Here is a 15,015-nt window from a genome sequence, read left to right as displayed (position 1 = left end):
TTTATATTTCTGTATTTGTAATTGATTTCCTGTGTAATCCATTCAGCACTCTCTGCCCAGTCTCTGTCCATGTGCATGTGTATACTGTCTGTCCAAGCAGAGCTTCCTGTTGAAGAGCTATTTAACCTGATGGACACGCCACACGCACCTGTCACACATCAATCACAAGAGAACCAGCTGATAAGCGAGAGTAACGTTTTGAAAAAATGATGGCTCAAAAAGCTTCATGAAAGAGTGTTTAACAGAGGTGGAAGATTAAAAAAACAACCAATACTTTTCCAGCCCCGCGCGAACTGTGTGGCTCGCTAATTATCACAGACAAAAGCAACAAACAGCTGATCTCTCTCTCACCATTATTTAAGGTCTTTGTGCTGGAAATTCCCATCTCTCCATGAGTGATTGACAGCCGAGAAGAATATCTGTATGGTGACACGGGAACAGCAGAGTGAATGGGAGGCAGAGAGGGCATTTGAAGTAGGTTGCTGTAGTGTCTATAATGACTGTCTAGTGTGTACTGATGGACAGGCCGGTGGGCGTTTGAAGGAGATTATACCTGAGCACTCTGCTGTTTCATTGCTGCAGGCCTTAATAACGATGACTTAATGAAAGCAGTCGGTTCATGAATAGCAGCTTTTTATGTGCAGTATAAATTTGGACATGTTTGATTTTTTTTTTTCATGGTACCATGACTGTAAGTTAATAGCATGTGTTTTAGGCAGCTTTTATAATCACAATAATTGCAAAGGAAACATGGATGAACATTTTCTTATTTTGAAGTTACAGCACAATTACTTTCTAGTGCTGAGGAACGAAGTTCAGGTTGCAAATGCAATCAGTCTTTTTAGCTTGTTCTCACTCTGAGGGTAACAAATGTTGTCACTTAACTGTTTTAATAGTAATCATTTGAACCTGTCTATGTTAAAGTAAAAACTAGCTACAAAAGTGCTTTAGAACAAAACAAAAACAAATTGTCCAAGGACAAAGTGAACACACATAAACCACACACACACACGCACGCATGCACGCATGCACGCATGCACACATCTCTGAACAGATGACTTTTAAGCTGGCTTTTTTTTAAGGTGTGAAGAGAGGGTGGTAAGCTGTTCCATAGTTTTGGAGCCAAGTCACATGATTATTTTACTATTTCCTTAGAAAGATACAGTTTAAACATAGATTGGATATAAATGTAGGTGCTGAGAAGTCACACATTGGTTTCTGGACTCCAGCAGACTGTGCAACACACAGACGCGAAGAGCTGCCAGTTAGTACGGGTTAGTAAAATAACAGAATTTCGCTGATCAGAACCAAACATAGACTTCCTGGATGGGCTTCTTCTGACTGCAAGTTGTAATATTTGTGAGTTTATGATACCTTCAAGCTTGCTTCATTTTGCTACAGGGCTGTAAACTGTACCCATGGGTTTCTTTGAACCCAGTATCTATGATGTGGTTCAACTGAAAGTATTGAAGTTTAACATTTGGTAGATTTATGCAGCAAAAAGCATTTTTACTAAAAAGAAAAAACTAAAGTAGTAGCCCCTACTGGTGCATCAGCCTTTCTCTTTATCAATGAATGCTAGGGCTTCTAACACCAATTGGAGTTAAATCTGAATCCACAACTTGTCTCATAAAGCAGTGTGAGAATAATGACACAAGGAATAACGCAATGAACCTAAATCCACAGCTTCCCTAAATCTCATTAGTTTTCAGATCCAGAAGGCAGCTATTTTCTCTGGACCTGCTCTAAAAGCCTTTTGTCCAGTAACTTCTTATTACCACAAGGCTGAGAGACACATTTGGCAACAAGACGTTGAGAAAAACTGGAAGGTTTATCAGTATAAAATCCAGATATTTCCCTTAGAAGTTGGTAGAGACCAAAAACTGAGTGTAAATTTGACATTCATGTCTTTAAGTCAGTGACACATGCTTCACATCCAACATGTACTGGATGTTATTTATTATTGTTTTATTGAACAGATAGTGTTAGTTAATGTGGTTTTATCATAACTGACTGACATAAAGAGACAGTCCTTCCACTATAATAAAGTTTTTATGCAGAAGTGGCAAAATCCATCCATCCATCTTTTTCCGCTTATCCGCTCTTTCACAGCATGTCTCTGTCCTTTCTCAATCCACTCACCCCCAACCCATCGTGGCAAATACCCGTCCATCCCTGAGATTGGTTCTGCTGGAAGTTTCTTCCTGTTAAAGGGAAGTTTTTTTCTTTCCACTGTCACCAAAGCACTTGCTCATAGGGGCTCATCTGATTGTTGGGGTTTTCTTTCTTTTCTCTGTATTATTGTAAGTTCTTTACCTTACAATACAAAGCGTGATGAAGCAACTGTTGTGCGCTATATAAATAAAATTGAATTGAACTCATCCTTTGACTCACCCATTCTTACCCACCTATATCCATGCCTGTAAAACTCAAGCTGTGTTTCTCCATAGGTGCTCTCAGGAAATACAGTCCAGAGAATAGGAGCCATGCTAGTGCGTGGTAATTATGAGTAATTCAGAAGCATGGCATTTTATGTGCGGTTTAAGCAGGAAGCTTGCAAATCCCAGAAAAAGAACCACATTATAGGCAATTATCAGAAAAAAGGGCTGTGCCAGTGAGCATGTATCCAAATGGTGTAGATGATCTGATATGTGGGTGTTACGACCTAGATCTCATTTGCTTCATGTGAGACAGGTGGAAGAAAATATAATGAGGAGAAGAAAAAAGACACAAGAGCGCTAAAAGTGAGCAAGTACACTCCCAAGAGTATTTGAAATTATGAAAATAAACAGCTAACAGAGATCATTGCCAAAGTTTTACATGCAGCAGGTATATGTTATGTGTATTTAGGAAACTGGCAAAAGGGAGAGAAGTGAATACACAGGGTACCTTGGTGGGAGTCCATCTCATCTACATGCCAAAACCTCCTGCTCTGTTTTGTACAAGACGATCTTCAGATCTCTACAATAAAAGCTCTGCCCTGGTTGCATTCTGCCCAAACTGTATTCAGGTTGCCATCTTCTCATACGACAGCCTTTCTTTTTGTCTAAGCAGATGTGATTCTGCCTCTTCCCATCAATGAGAATAATCCTATTTCCCTGAGACAAAAGGCTCATCTTTCATATCAATGCCAGTGGTAAATTAGTCTGAGGCTCAGGCATGGAAAATGGACATGATAGCCCATATTTATAGGTGAATTGGGTTATGTCGCTGGCAAACACAAACGGAAGAAAACCACTGGTATTCTCTCTGGAACATTCCCAGCAAATGAGAAGGCTGAGACAAGCAGTGTATACATTAAACAGTGGATCAGTCAGGGAATATGGGTCTGGAACCCCTGGGACACGGTGCAAAATTGAAAAAGTCATGACATAAACAGCTGTATATTGAAACATCCCATAATAGAGCAGCAGCAAATCACACTGACTGATTGCCTTCATGCTTTTCCCTTCAAACAAAACATAATAAATCTCAGGCTGTGTCCTTTAAACTTTAAGAAAAAAAGCATGGCTTCTTTCTGAGAGTGCCTACTCACAAGCCAAGCTTTAAAGTCCCCCAGTAAATATTTGTTATGTGAAATATGAAACATAATTAGTCAAGAAAAATCATGTAAGAGATAAATATTCCTTTGTTGTATTAAGGTAAATGTGGCAACGGCTGGACTTTGCTACCATGTAGACATTGTTCCTTTAAATGAAGTGATAAGACAGGCTTGTTGCAGCACTTTAGATTGCGCTGTACACTTGAAATAACAGGCTATTATTTATCAAAGAAAGCACAAGGGATTGCTTCGAAAACCTGATATATTCACTGTACGTAGTGCTGCTTCAAAAGGAGACAGCTTTCAATTACACAACAGTCTTTTAACCTCAGAGAAAAACAACAATGACAAAACCAAACAAAACAAAACCACTGACGCAACTACATTTCAGTAATTTCCCTCTATGATCACTGCTAAGGTTGACTTACACCTGAAAGGCTTTTTAAACTGTGTCACTGAATTCATAGCCTCCTTTCCCAACAAAGGTCAGCCTTAAAATTGCTCCCCGAACAAATCAGCAGGGAGCCACATAATAACCATTCACATTACCATTTGTAAGTCTGCCTGTCTGTTTGTTTGCCTGTATCATCATGGCAAAAGCTGGTCCTGGAGACATGTACTTTGCAGGATATATTATTCATAAGTACCAGATTAACATTTTGGGAAGAGATCAGTGTGATTGCAAAACAAATTTCAGTGGACCCAAAGTTATTTCTAGCTGGAAACAGTTATAATAAAAAGGAATTGTAATGAATTAGCCTCAGTTTTTAAATGCCAAAAAGATAATCAAACTTTTAGAGAAAATTGCATAGCCCAAATTTAGTTCTCCAGATGGCATCAAATCTTGAAATCCTGAGGCAAAAACCTGCTAACAATTCCAAACTCCTGCTTCAAACCTAAGGCAACCAAGAATTAGATTTTGTTTATATAGCACCAGTTTATGGCAATAGTGTCCTCATTTCTGCTGTAAGTTAAATTTCCTACAGTATAATGGAGAAAATGGCAATATTAAAAGTAGGGAGAAAGAACTCCCTTTTGACAGGAAGAGGAGAGCTCTGGCAGCACTAAGCCCATCTGTTGTGGCTGGTTGGGTTCTGAGCAGAAGAGAAGACAAAAAAGGAGATTGAGAGACATCTCATCATTGAGAGACAAGGACAAAACTCAAACTGCTGGAGTAAGTAGACAGAAGAGGCATCTAAACACATCAGGAGTGAAAGGAAGTAAGGGTAGAAGAAACGCTCAGTGCACCCCCCAGCAGCCACAGCCAATGACAGCATAACTCAGAAATGGTTTAGGGTCAATTCATCGAGGCCAAAGTATAATCTTTACCTAAAAGGAAAGAGTAACGTCTAATCTAAACAGCGGAAATGTCTCCCAGACCTAAACTGGGAGCTGGTTCCGCAGGTGAAGGGCCTGAAAGTTAAAGGCTCTAACTCCCATTTGACTTTTAGAAACACCAGGAACCACAAGTATGCCTGCACTACGGCAGTGAAGCGCTCAATTAGGATATTTATGAGTGTACTATGAGATTTTTAAGAAATGATAGGGCTTGATTATTCAACACTTTGCATGTGAGGAGAAGAATTTTAAATTCAATTGTGGCTTTGACAAGGAGCCAATGAAGAGAAGCCAGTAAGGGAGAAATATGATTTTTCTTTCTGGTATTGAGTGCTCTGTTAGTACTCTTGCCACAGCATTTTGATGGCTTTCAGGGAGCTTTCAGAACAGCCTGATAATAATGAATTACAATTGTCCAGCCTAAAAGTAACAAGTGCATGCAATAGTTTTTCAGCATCTCTCAAAATTTAGCAATATTGCACAGATGAAAACAAGATCTCCTAGAAATCTGTTTAATATCCATGCAAGTTTCCCTACAGTGTTTCTGGAAGCCTGTATAATGCCAGGAGGAATATGTATTTGGTTAGACACCATGTTTCCATTTTTTATGACCAAATAAAATAAGCTTCACAAACATGTTTAACATAAATAAAAGAAAAATATGTATATAGGAACCTAAAATATTGCACAGAAAATAAGGTACATAACTCTTCCTACCAGACTGACGATGACTCGGCTTTAGTACTACAGCTTTTGAGAGAAGTTGTTTCAGTCTATTTGTGCATGCATTCTTAGTTCTAAACTGCCTGCCTGACGGTGGGAGCTTGAACAAATGGTGTCCAGGGCCTATAGTGTCTTTAAAGATTTTCTTAGCACTCCTCACACAGCAGGTGCTGTAGAGATCTTCTGCAGTACTAGAGATCTGCTTTCCAGATCTGTTTTGAATCCTACTCATTGTATTTCCCCTTTAACCTCTCATCCATCTGCCTCTTCCCTTCCCATCCCATGTGGATATGCTTTGAAGGAAACTGCAAAATGCCCAACAAAAACACGTACAGTTTTCATGGCAGACTTTCTGCTGCTTTCTGCTAATTTATTCCATTATTTAATTATTTAATTCATCAAACCTTTTAGGTGGGAGCTGGCGTAGAGCTCAAAAAGAGATGCAGAATATGAAAGATGAGACAAAAAAAGGGCTTCATGTGGCCAGCAGCGAGGTAGACAGCAGTAGGGATAGGGCCTGACTGTGAATACTGGTGGGATGATCAGTTGTTTCGATTGCACTAGTCAGCTAGTCAGCATTGGCTTGGAAAAGAAAAAAGAAAAAAGAAGTGAGAGCTACGCTTTGGGGAGGATTACATCTGGCACAGTCTTGCACTCTTTCCTCATCACGTTTTTTTGGTTTTTGTTTGTTTCTGGGGGAATTACTCAAGCCGTGGGGGAGTTGTCTGAGGGAAATACAGACATCAATCTCCCATAACATGTAGGAGAAATAATAACACATCAAAGTAGTGCTCTCAGCATGCTGTTGGGAATTAGTCAAGAACAGCGAGTTTCGATGGTCAAAATGCATGTCTTCATATTTCGAATGCATGGGAAACAGTTCAGCACCTTTTGTCTCTGTTTCATAAAACATGTCAGGATCTCTACAGGCTTCTCCTGAGAAGTCGATTGAGCTCAGTGAGCGGATGTTTACATTGTGGCTATCATTCACTGTAATTCATCATTAACATCTTGACAGATAGGAAGATCTATGTCTTATGACTTAATGCCTTAATAAAACTGCCACTAAACATGTTCATTTCAATCAATATCTCAGCTGTCAAAATGGACTTTGAATTAGCAGGGGGCGAGCTGCTGCGTAACAGTTCTCAGTCCTCATCACTTAGCACCCTGCTGAGTTATGATTGGAGCTGAACTTCTAGAATCTGTGTGTGTGTGTGTGTGTGTGTGTGGTGCCTCTTGCCCTCTCCACATGGAGTCTGTCCAGGGTTCCACAGTAGTCAGTTCTCACAAGATTTCACCCTTCCTGAGGGGATTAACGATAAACATCCAAGCTTATTCTGGAACTGCACACCCCCGCTCTACTGCCTCTTCTCTCATTTTCCTTTTAATTTTTTTTCCCATTTCATTTCATTTCATCTCTTCCTTCTTCTGTCCCAGTTTTGGATTTTTTTTTTACCCCACCTTCCCTCTTTACATTCCCATCCATTGCTGTTTTCTCTGCTGCCCCCCCCCCCCCTTTAAAAAAACCCCCTCATCCTTCTTTTCTCCTTTCCTTTCCTTTTGTTCTTTTCTCTTCTTTTCTCTTTTCTTCATTTTCATTATCTATTTTCCCCTTCCTGCACTCATTTATCCTTTTCCTGTCATTACTCATCCTCTCCATCTTCTCTCCTCCTCCTTCTTCTTCTCCCCCCTCTTGTATCTGATGACCTCTCCTCCCCTGTGACGATTTGACTAAGTGGGAACTTGTAGCACAAAAATGAAAACAACAACTCAGACGACGATAGGCGGGGGGGGGGGGTTGGCGGGATAGGAGACAAAGCGGCAGAAACATTTTGGAGTCACTTCTCATCGTACATATAAATATACACGCAGGCAGGTAGTTGGTGCTGTGTTTGGTGGACAGGAAGGGAAATTCAATGTGAAGGACATTGTGAGTAATTTCAGAGACCTCCCAAAGGCTTTCCATCCATTCTCCCATCACAAGGGATGATGAACATTCTGATGCAACACTGGGGAGATGCAAACAGGAACATCCATGAGCTGCACAATATTATTGCAGCATTTTAGCGCACTAAATCTGATCAAGTGAAAAAATAACAACAGGCATTAGTGGGTTACACAGGATAGCTCCAAAAAGACAAACAGATAATTAAGCTTTTTATTGATATTTGGAGCAGCTGTGACGAGAAAAAAGTGGGTATCCAAAAAGCAAATAAAATTGGGCATAAGAGGATGTGGAGGAATCTTCTTCAGGGATGGCGTGCGGTGATATTTGATTGAAAAAAAAGATTGCGGTGTTTACTCAGAGGAAAGTCTGTCTGTCATAAAATAAACGGAACGAAGGACAGCAGCCAGGTCTCACTATTGTCAGCAACAGTACAATAGTGTGTTTTTATGAAGTCTTGATTGAGTTCATTGTGTTATTATGATGTGTGGGGAATGTTTTTGTTAGCGTGACTGAATGTGTTCCTATCTGTGTGGGTGCTAGTGTGCTTCATGACTGTTTCTCTGGTTCTGTTGTTCTTTAAAAGCTCAACTAAATAATTTCATTTAGCGTGACTGCCTAAAAATAAAATATATTCTTTTAAGATAAACCCCTTTATATTATTGCCACATTTCACTCACTATTAATGGATGCCAGTGCTACCCTGGCTGTTACAGGCATACTTCAATATTTTTTGGTTACTAACTTCAGTCTACAGTGTGCTTTTGGAATAATTTTATTAGACCCTCTACAAAAAATAAAATAAATAATAAAAAATAAATAAAAGCACTAAACTGACCAAAATTTGCAAATTCCAAGCCAAATGGTGACATCTGCTCTGCTACCACTTAAGACCTATTTGGGAACAATATAGGATGGCTGGTTGCATTTGTTTTGTAGTGTGCAAAAACAACAGAAAGATCATCTGAATTTGCGCCCAAAGCACTTGTGCTCATTATACATGTGAAACAGTGTATTCCTAGTCTTTAGAAGCTTCACCCTCCCCATCCACGTCTTTCAGAGTTTGGGTCCTTTGCTGGGCATCCCCAAACCACCACAACTGTTGTACAGTAAATCTAATTTATTATAGCAATAAAACTGTACATTTTCTAAGCCATTTTGAAATACTTTTATATTCTATTAAAGGCTGTTTACAGAAGCAGGAGATCTGTCCACAGTTAAAGTCAAGATAAAGTGCGGATGTTTGTAATGTGCCACCACATTACAAACACAAACAAGTGAAATTGTCCCTGTCACCATACCTGCATAACTGTCTGTCAGCCAGGAGGTTTAAAGCACACCCATGAGAAACTTTAACATGAAGAGTCAACTGACTGATTTTCTAAGGGTTAATACTTCTAAACTCAAATGACATAGAAACCTTAGAAACTGCTCCAAAAACATCCATTATGAAGTGGTGCATCACGTAATTTCATTTAAATGTGCACGATCTGCTGATAAAATGTCTACAATTCTAGATTTGCGACAACACTACATTCACCCCATGATATGTGTCTATAATATAATTACAGCAAGAGAGAAGGCAGAGCTATGTGTTCTGATTTATTCACAGTTGGATCCGGCGTGAACATGCTGTGCCAATAGTTAGCAGTCCAAACACGAAGAAAATGGAGTGTTTATTTTTATTAATGGCAGTAATTTGTTGGTTATGGCTACAGTGTTTTAGGCTACAAAAACACACAGTTTAGTGCGACCTAGACCCTGAGGTCTGGTCCGTATTTAGACATTATTACTGCCTGCACTGTGCTGTGAATCCACATTACATTCGCCCCTACCTATCTGCTGTCTCCTGGTTTTCTCCCAAAGATGAGTAAATATCTAATTTACAGAAATGGTTTCATCATATGATGCTTTGGCCTTTGCAATTTCCGCTTGCCACTTGATGCATTGTGTTCCATTCATCCCTCTGAATCGGTGATTATTCCTGGTTAGTGTTTGCTCCTGGCATTACAGCCCACCCTTTTCACTCAATCTCCTCAAAGTGTACAGAGGTGATACTAATAAAAATACTTGTTATGTAAAAAAGCTACAGCCACACAAATCACTCAGAAGCTTTGCGCCTAAATGGAAAAGTTGTTGTGACGCACAAAGGCTGAGAGAGAAAAAAAGAGGGGACCAGTCCTCCCACAGCTTTTCACAGCTTGGTGCATCTTTAAATGAGATAAGCCATCTTTTTATCAATTTGTGGCACTTTTAGCTATCACTGAGAAATGAAAAATGAAACAGAGAGCAAAAGCAATAACAAGACTTTTCACAAGTTGAATTCCTGGAGGAGCAACAAAGCATTATTTCCTTTGAATACAGGTTTTGCTGAATAGCTTAAAGAATGCACACGGTTTGATAGGCTATATATTGTAGGCAGATGTTAGGTTTGTGAAAGTGGAATTTATTCCTTCCTACTCTACCTATTCTCTGTATTTCAAAGCAGACGACTAAACATTACTTGCACATTCAAAGGCGTTTTTCTTCTATGACTCACAAACACATGTCAGACCTTGTTGCTGTTTGTGTATATACTGCCTGAGAGCACTTTGTTTAAACAGCCACATTAGCAAAGAACACGCAGTTATAGGAGCTGTAGCCCTGCGGTGGTAAATTCATACCCAACAGGTGTCCAGTACAAACAGTCTCACACTAAGGTTTACCGTGCCGCTACAGTTACTGACAGCATCACTCCTTTAATATGCCTCAGCGTGAAATTTGAAAGACGATATTGCAGGTTTGGTATCATGACATTGCACCTGTGGTTTCTTTGCATATTATTGCACACAGCATATATTTTGGTTCTCGTGTGCTCTTTCACACCTTATATGAACCTTAACCAATTTGTGTGTCAGTTATGGTGGAAAATAACATAAAACAAGCTGAAAATGCACAGACACGATCACAAAATGTTCGTGGGTGGTATTTATATGAAGTCCATCTATCCACTTTCTTAACAGCTTGGACTGGAACCTGTCTCAGCTGTCACAGGGAACAAGGGGCGGTAAAACTTGGATAGTGTACCAGTCTATTGTAGGGGTTTATTTGATAGCATATGCTTGAATTAAGGCTCTCACGATATCAGATTACCACTGCACAATTGCTTTATATCACTATAAAAAGAGAAAATACTACTACTACTACTACTTCAACTACTACTACTACTACTACTACTACTACTGCTATTCAAAGTTACCTTTAACATTAGGTCTTCTGATTTAATTGTTTGGGATCAGTGTTAAACCTGGAGACTCGTGATCTGCTGTAACTTTGAGTGTAAGCCAGAGGGTGTTGCACTAGTCTGTCACACACATTGGTTAATGAAGTCTTGCTGTAAAGCCTCATTGTTTTGACCACTGATGTCTTGGTGTTTTGAACCAGATGAGCATGGGCTCGAACTAAACAAGAAACTGAGGGACAATTCATGTCTGCACCTACTTTCTAAGAGCCGTTGTCAAAACTGCTGGTGTTTCTGCTTGTTGTGTAACTCTATGTGTTTGCAACCTGTAGATCGCAGCCAAGTGTTGAGTCCATAAAGTCCACAAGAAAATGGTTACTGAAGATGTGCATCAAGGGAAGAGAAGGGGGATTTCCTATAGACTTATACACAGCTACATTTAGTTTGCAACCAGGTATTTTCTCCATGTTGGCCAGTAAAAAAAAAGCAGGTCTAATGCACTTCTTTATTAGCTTCACTTTTCAGACTCGGAAGCTACATCTGTTATTTATGTATAGTCTCTAAGCAGCAGTAGTCACACATTGTGCTAGCAATGATCTACAAAGTTACAGCAAAATCTTTATTTTCCATTTTGATGGGAATCGGTGTTACAATGTGATGCAATCAATTATTAATCTTCATCATATTATCATGTTTGAGTTATTCACATTACATTATTCTTTCTTTTTTTTACCTTACATGTTTACTTTGCAACATCTTACTTACTTAGACTTAGATCCTCCCATGCCTTATGTGGCATATCAGGCGGCAAACGAACACCACCAGGCTCGATCTTGTGCCCGGGCTTCAGCTTCTTCCAATGATATATCTGATGTCTTTAGGTCTTGATGGAATGACCTTCACCAGGTGTTGCGGGGACGTCCTCGTGGTCTTTTAACGCCCAGGGGTTGCCAGCGGTTGCCAGATGGAGATGGTAGGGACACCGTACAAGTGCAGGATCTGCCAAAGAGAATTGCGGTGCATGCTATCAAAGGCCTTCTTGAAATCGACGAAATTGATGGCGAGTTGTTGCCGGTACTCGACGCACTGTTCGATGATGTTTCTTAAGGCGAAAATCTGTTCCGTGCATGATCGGCCTATTTGGAACCCAGCTTGCTCCTCTCGTAGACGTTGGTCGAGGGCACTCCTCAGTCGTCGAAAGAGGACGATACAGAATGCCTTGCCAGGCACAGAGAGGAGGGTGATGCCTCTCCAGTTGGTGCACTCGGAGGTGTTGCCCTTCTTTGGTAGCTTGACTATGGCGCCCTTCCGCCAGTCCTCCGGCACTGTGCCACTTTGCCAGCACTTGTTGAACAGAGTCGTCAGTTCTTCCACCATGGCTTGGCCACCGTGTTTCAGGAGCTCTGCTGGTATTTCGTCTAGGCCGGCCGCTTTGTTGTTTTGAGGCTCTCGATCACTGTCTTCACTTCCTCAATGGTGATTCTGCCAGTGTTGACCCCAAGCTCATCTTGGGAATCCTCCGCCTCGAAATTGTACGTCGTGGCGGGCTCTAGCTGGTTAAGGGTCTCTTGGAAGTGTTCGGCCCATTGTTCGTTTTGCTCTTCTTGGGCGATCAGGAGCTTCCCATTTTTGTCCTTGACTGGGACGTTTGCATTGGTCCTCGATCCAGTAAGCTCGTTTACGATGCGGTATAGGGTCTTGGAATCATTCCGATCTGCTGCTTCCTGAGTTTTGGCACCTTTTCGTTCTAGCCATTCTTTCTTGTCTTTCCAACAGCTTTTCTTCACTAGCCGATCTAATTCTGCATAGCGTCGGGTTCCTTCCTCTCTGGCTTGTTCGGTTTTGGCCTTCTCTCGTTTGAGCTTTGCGATTTTTCTCTCATCGATCAGTTCCCATGTTTTTCCTTGGATCAACTGTTCGCTTCTCTTTCCTTTGCGTCTTCCGATGGTGTTTTGGGCGAACTCCATGGTGGCGTCCCTGAGGCCAGTCCAGAGGTCCTCGACGTCTTCCATTTCTCCAAGGAGGGTGAAACGATTTTGCAGCTCTAAAGTGAAGGCATTGACGATGGTCGGGTCCTTGAGCTTCTCAATTGCGAACGGTTTCTTTGGTTCTGAAGTTTGAGTTTGACTTCCGCTCTGACTAGGTGGTGGTCAGATCCACATCTGCTTTCGATAGGCCCTTGCGTCGTGCAAAGCTGACCTCCATTTTTGGCTGATGCAGATAAAATCAATTTCATTGAATGTACGCCCATCCGGTGATCGCCATGTCTTCTTGTGGATCTCTCGGTGCTGGAAGTATGTATTTCCAACACACAGCCCATTGTGCTCGCAGAAGGATACTAATCGTTCGCCGTTGTCACTGAGATGCGTTGAAGATGCATGTGGTCCAACCACTGTCTCCAATCCCAATCGGTCGCCGCCCAGCTGGGCATTCGAGATGTCATTAAAGACATCTTGCAGCTGATCGTAAAAATTGTCCTTGAAAGCGTCTTCCGTATTGTCCGTTGGCTCATAGACTTGCACAATGGTCATCTTGGCGTGTCCAAATCCGAAACGAGCTGTGATGATGTGGTCATTAACAGGTTTCCAACCAACGAGTGCTCTCACGGCTTCTTTGCTCAATACGAGCCCCACTCCATGTTCATGTCGATCTTCATGACACGAGTACAAGATCATCTTGCCATCGCTGGTAACTCGGCCACTCTCTATCCACTTCATTTCACTGATTCCGAGGACATCGAGCCGATAATCGTCAAACTCCTTCAAAAGTTGAGCCAGCCGTCCGCTCTGATATAACGTGCGAACGTTCCACATCCCAATTCTTGTGATGGTTTTGGCGGAGAATAATGCTTCCATGGTGCTACCATCGGGTGCTGGATGCCGTTTTTGGTTTCTTCTAGCACCGACATCCCATTTGAAGTAGAATTCCTGCCACGTTGTCCAAAACTTCTGCTTTCGTTTGTCGTTTCTGTAGCGGTAGGGTTTTTTACAGGGATGGGTTGCTAGCCCGACGCCCAACCCTCCTCCTTTCTCATCCGGGCTTGGGACCGGCCATGGCGGAGTTACTTTGCAACATCTCTTGTTAAAAAATTATTCCAGACACACAGTAATTTAATATCTTATCGTCAAACCAAAACCATGCGGATCCTGTAGACCACCAACACAGAAGGCATGGCCACTAAAGTGGAGAACATTGCGAGCCGTACTTGAAGCCAGCCCAGATTATTTGAAATCCTTTTTCCTCTGAGAATATTAAATGTCCCATTGTAACCCATTGTGCCAAGAAAATCAATACCCCTGTAATTGGCCTTTTGATGCTGAAAAGTGGTTTGTTCATTTAGATTGGTCTTTTTTTTCGCCTTATTGCCTTTTTCTTCTTTTTTTTCCCTGTTGTAACGTTGGTACAAAATTGATTTGAACTGTACCGATACTCTCACACATGAGTAAAACAAATGACAGTATCTCTTGTCATACAGTACAAGCCAGGATCCCTTCTCACCTCTTTTTTCTCTCAGTGATGATTAAACCCTGTGTAATAGTTAAAATTACACATCTTGTTATAGATGGTTGAACAGAAAAATCATTTCAGTCTCATTTCTCGGTTTGTGCAGTAGTGGTTTTTGATACGGGCGACACGGGCGGTTGCATCATGGTGGGGGGCGGCATCACGGGCATCAGCAAAAAAAAAAAAAAAAAAAAAAAAAATTGCTCGTACTCATGCTGCCCCAACATCAGCCCCTACGCCCATTTGCTGGGAGTAGGGGCGCCCTCCGTTTGCGAGGTGCGCCTGCTGCTTGCGGCACAGGGAGGAGAGGGCGGGGCTGCGGGGGATTCTCTGGCTGGCTGGAGCAGCATCTAATAACCAACTCGCAAAATAAAACAAAATAAAAACAAAACAACAAACACGAAAACACCAGACATTATGATACTGACTTATAATTTGCACCGATATTTTTTCGAAATTCTATCAGCGGAAAGTGAGCGCGAGAGCCCTCGGTGCGCCTGCTCGCTGCTGAAGTCAAAGTAAACTTTATTGTCATCTCCGCTACATACAGACCAGTATATGGAGAGACGAGACGACAAGGATCCAGTTACAGCAGTGCAAGTAAATAAACAATAATAAAAGTTCAAAGCAATCAGGTGCTCAGTTTAGAAAAAAGAGAAAAGAAGAGGAGGAGAAATGAGCAAAAGATACAGGTAAGCAGATGTGTCATTGGATAATGGCAGGTCATGTATCCTGAAACAA

The 15,015-nt window shown here is 41.3% G+C and overlaps 1 pseudogene; it reads right to left on the bottom strand.

Moving 5' to 3' along the window:
* Window positions 1-12,188: 12,188 nt before the first annotated feature.
* LOC134629765 (craniofacial development protein 2-like) lies at window positions 12,189-13,625 on the bottom strand (annotated as a pseudogene).
* Window positions 13,626-15,015: the final 1,390 nt, after the last annotated feature.

This window comes from Pelmatolapia mariae, linkage group LG6 (genome assembly GCF_036321145.2).
Source record: "Pelmatolapia mariae isolate MD_Pm_ZW linkage group LG6, Pm_UMD_F_2, whole genome shotgun sequence".
In the NCBI taxonomy this organism is placed as follows: domain Eukaryota; kingdom Metazoa; phylum Chordata; class Actinopteri; order Cichliformes; family Cichlidae; genus Pelmatolapia; species Pelmatolapia mariae.
This window is presented reverse-complemented; position numbering and strand designations above follow the sequence as displayed.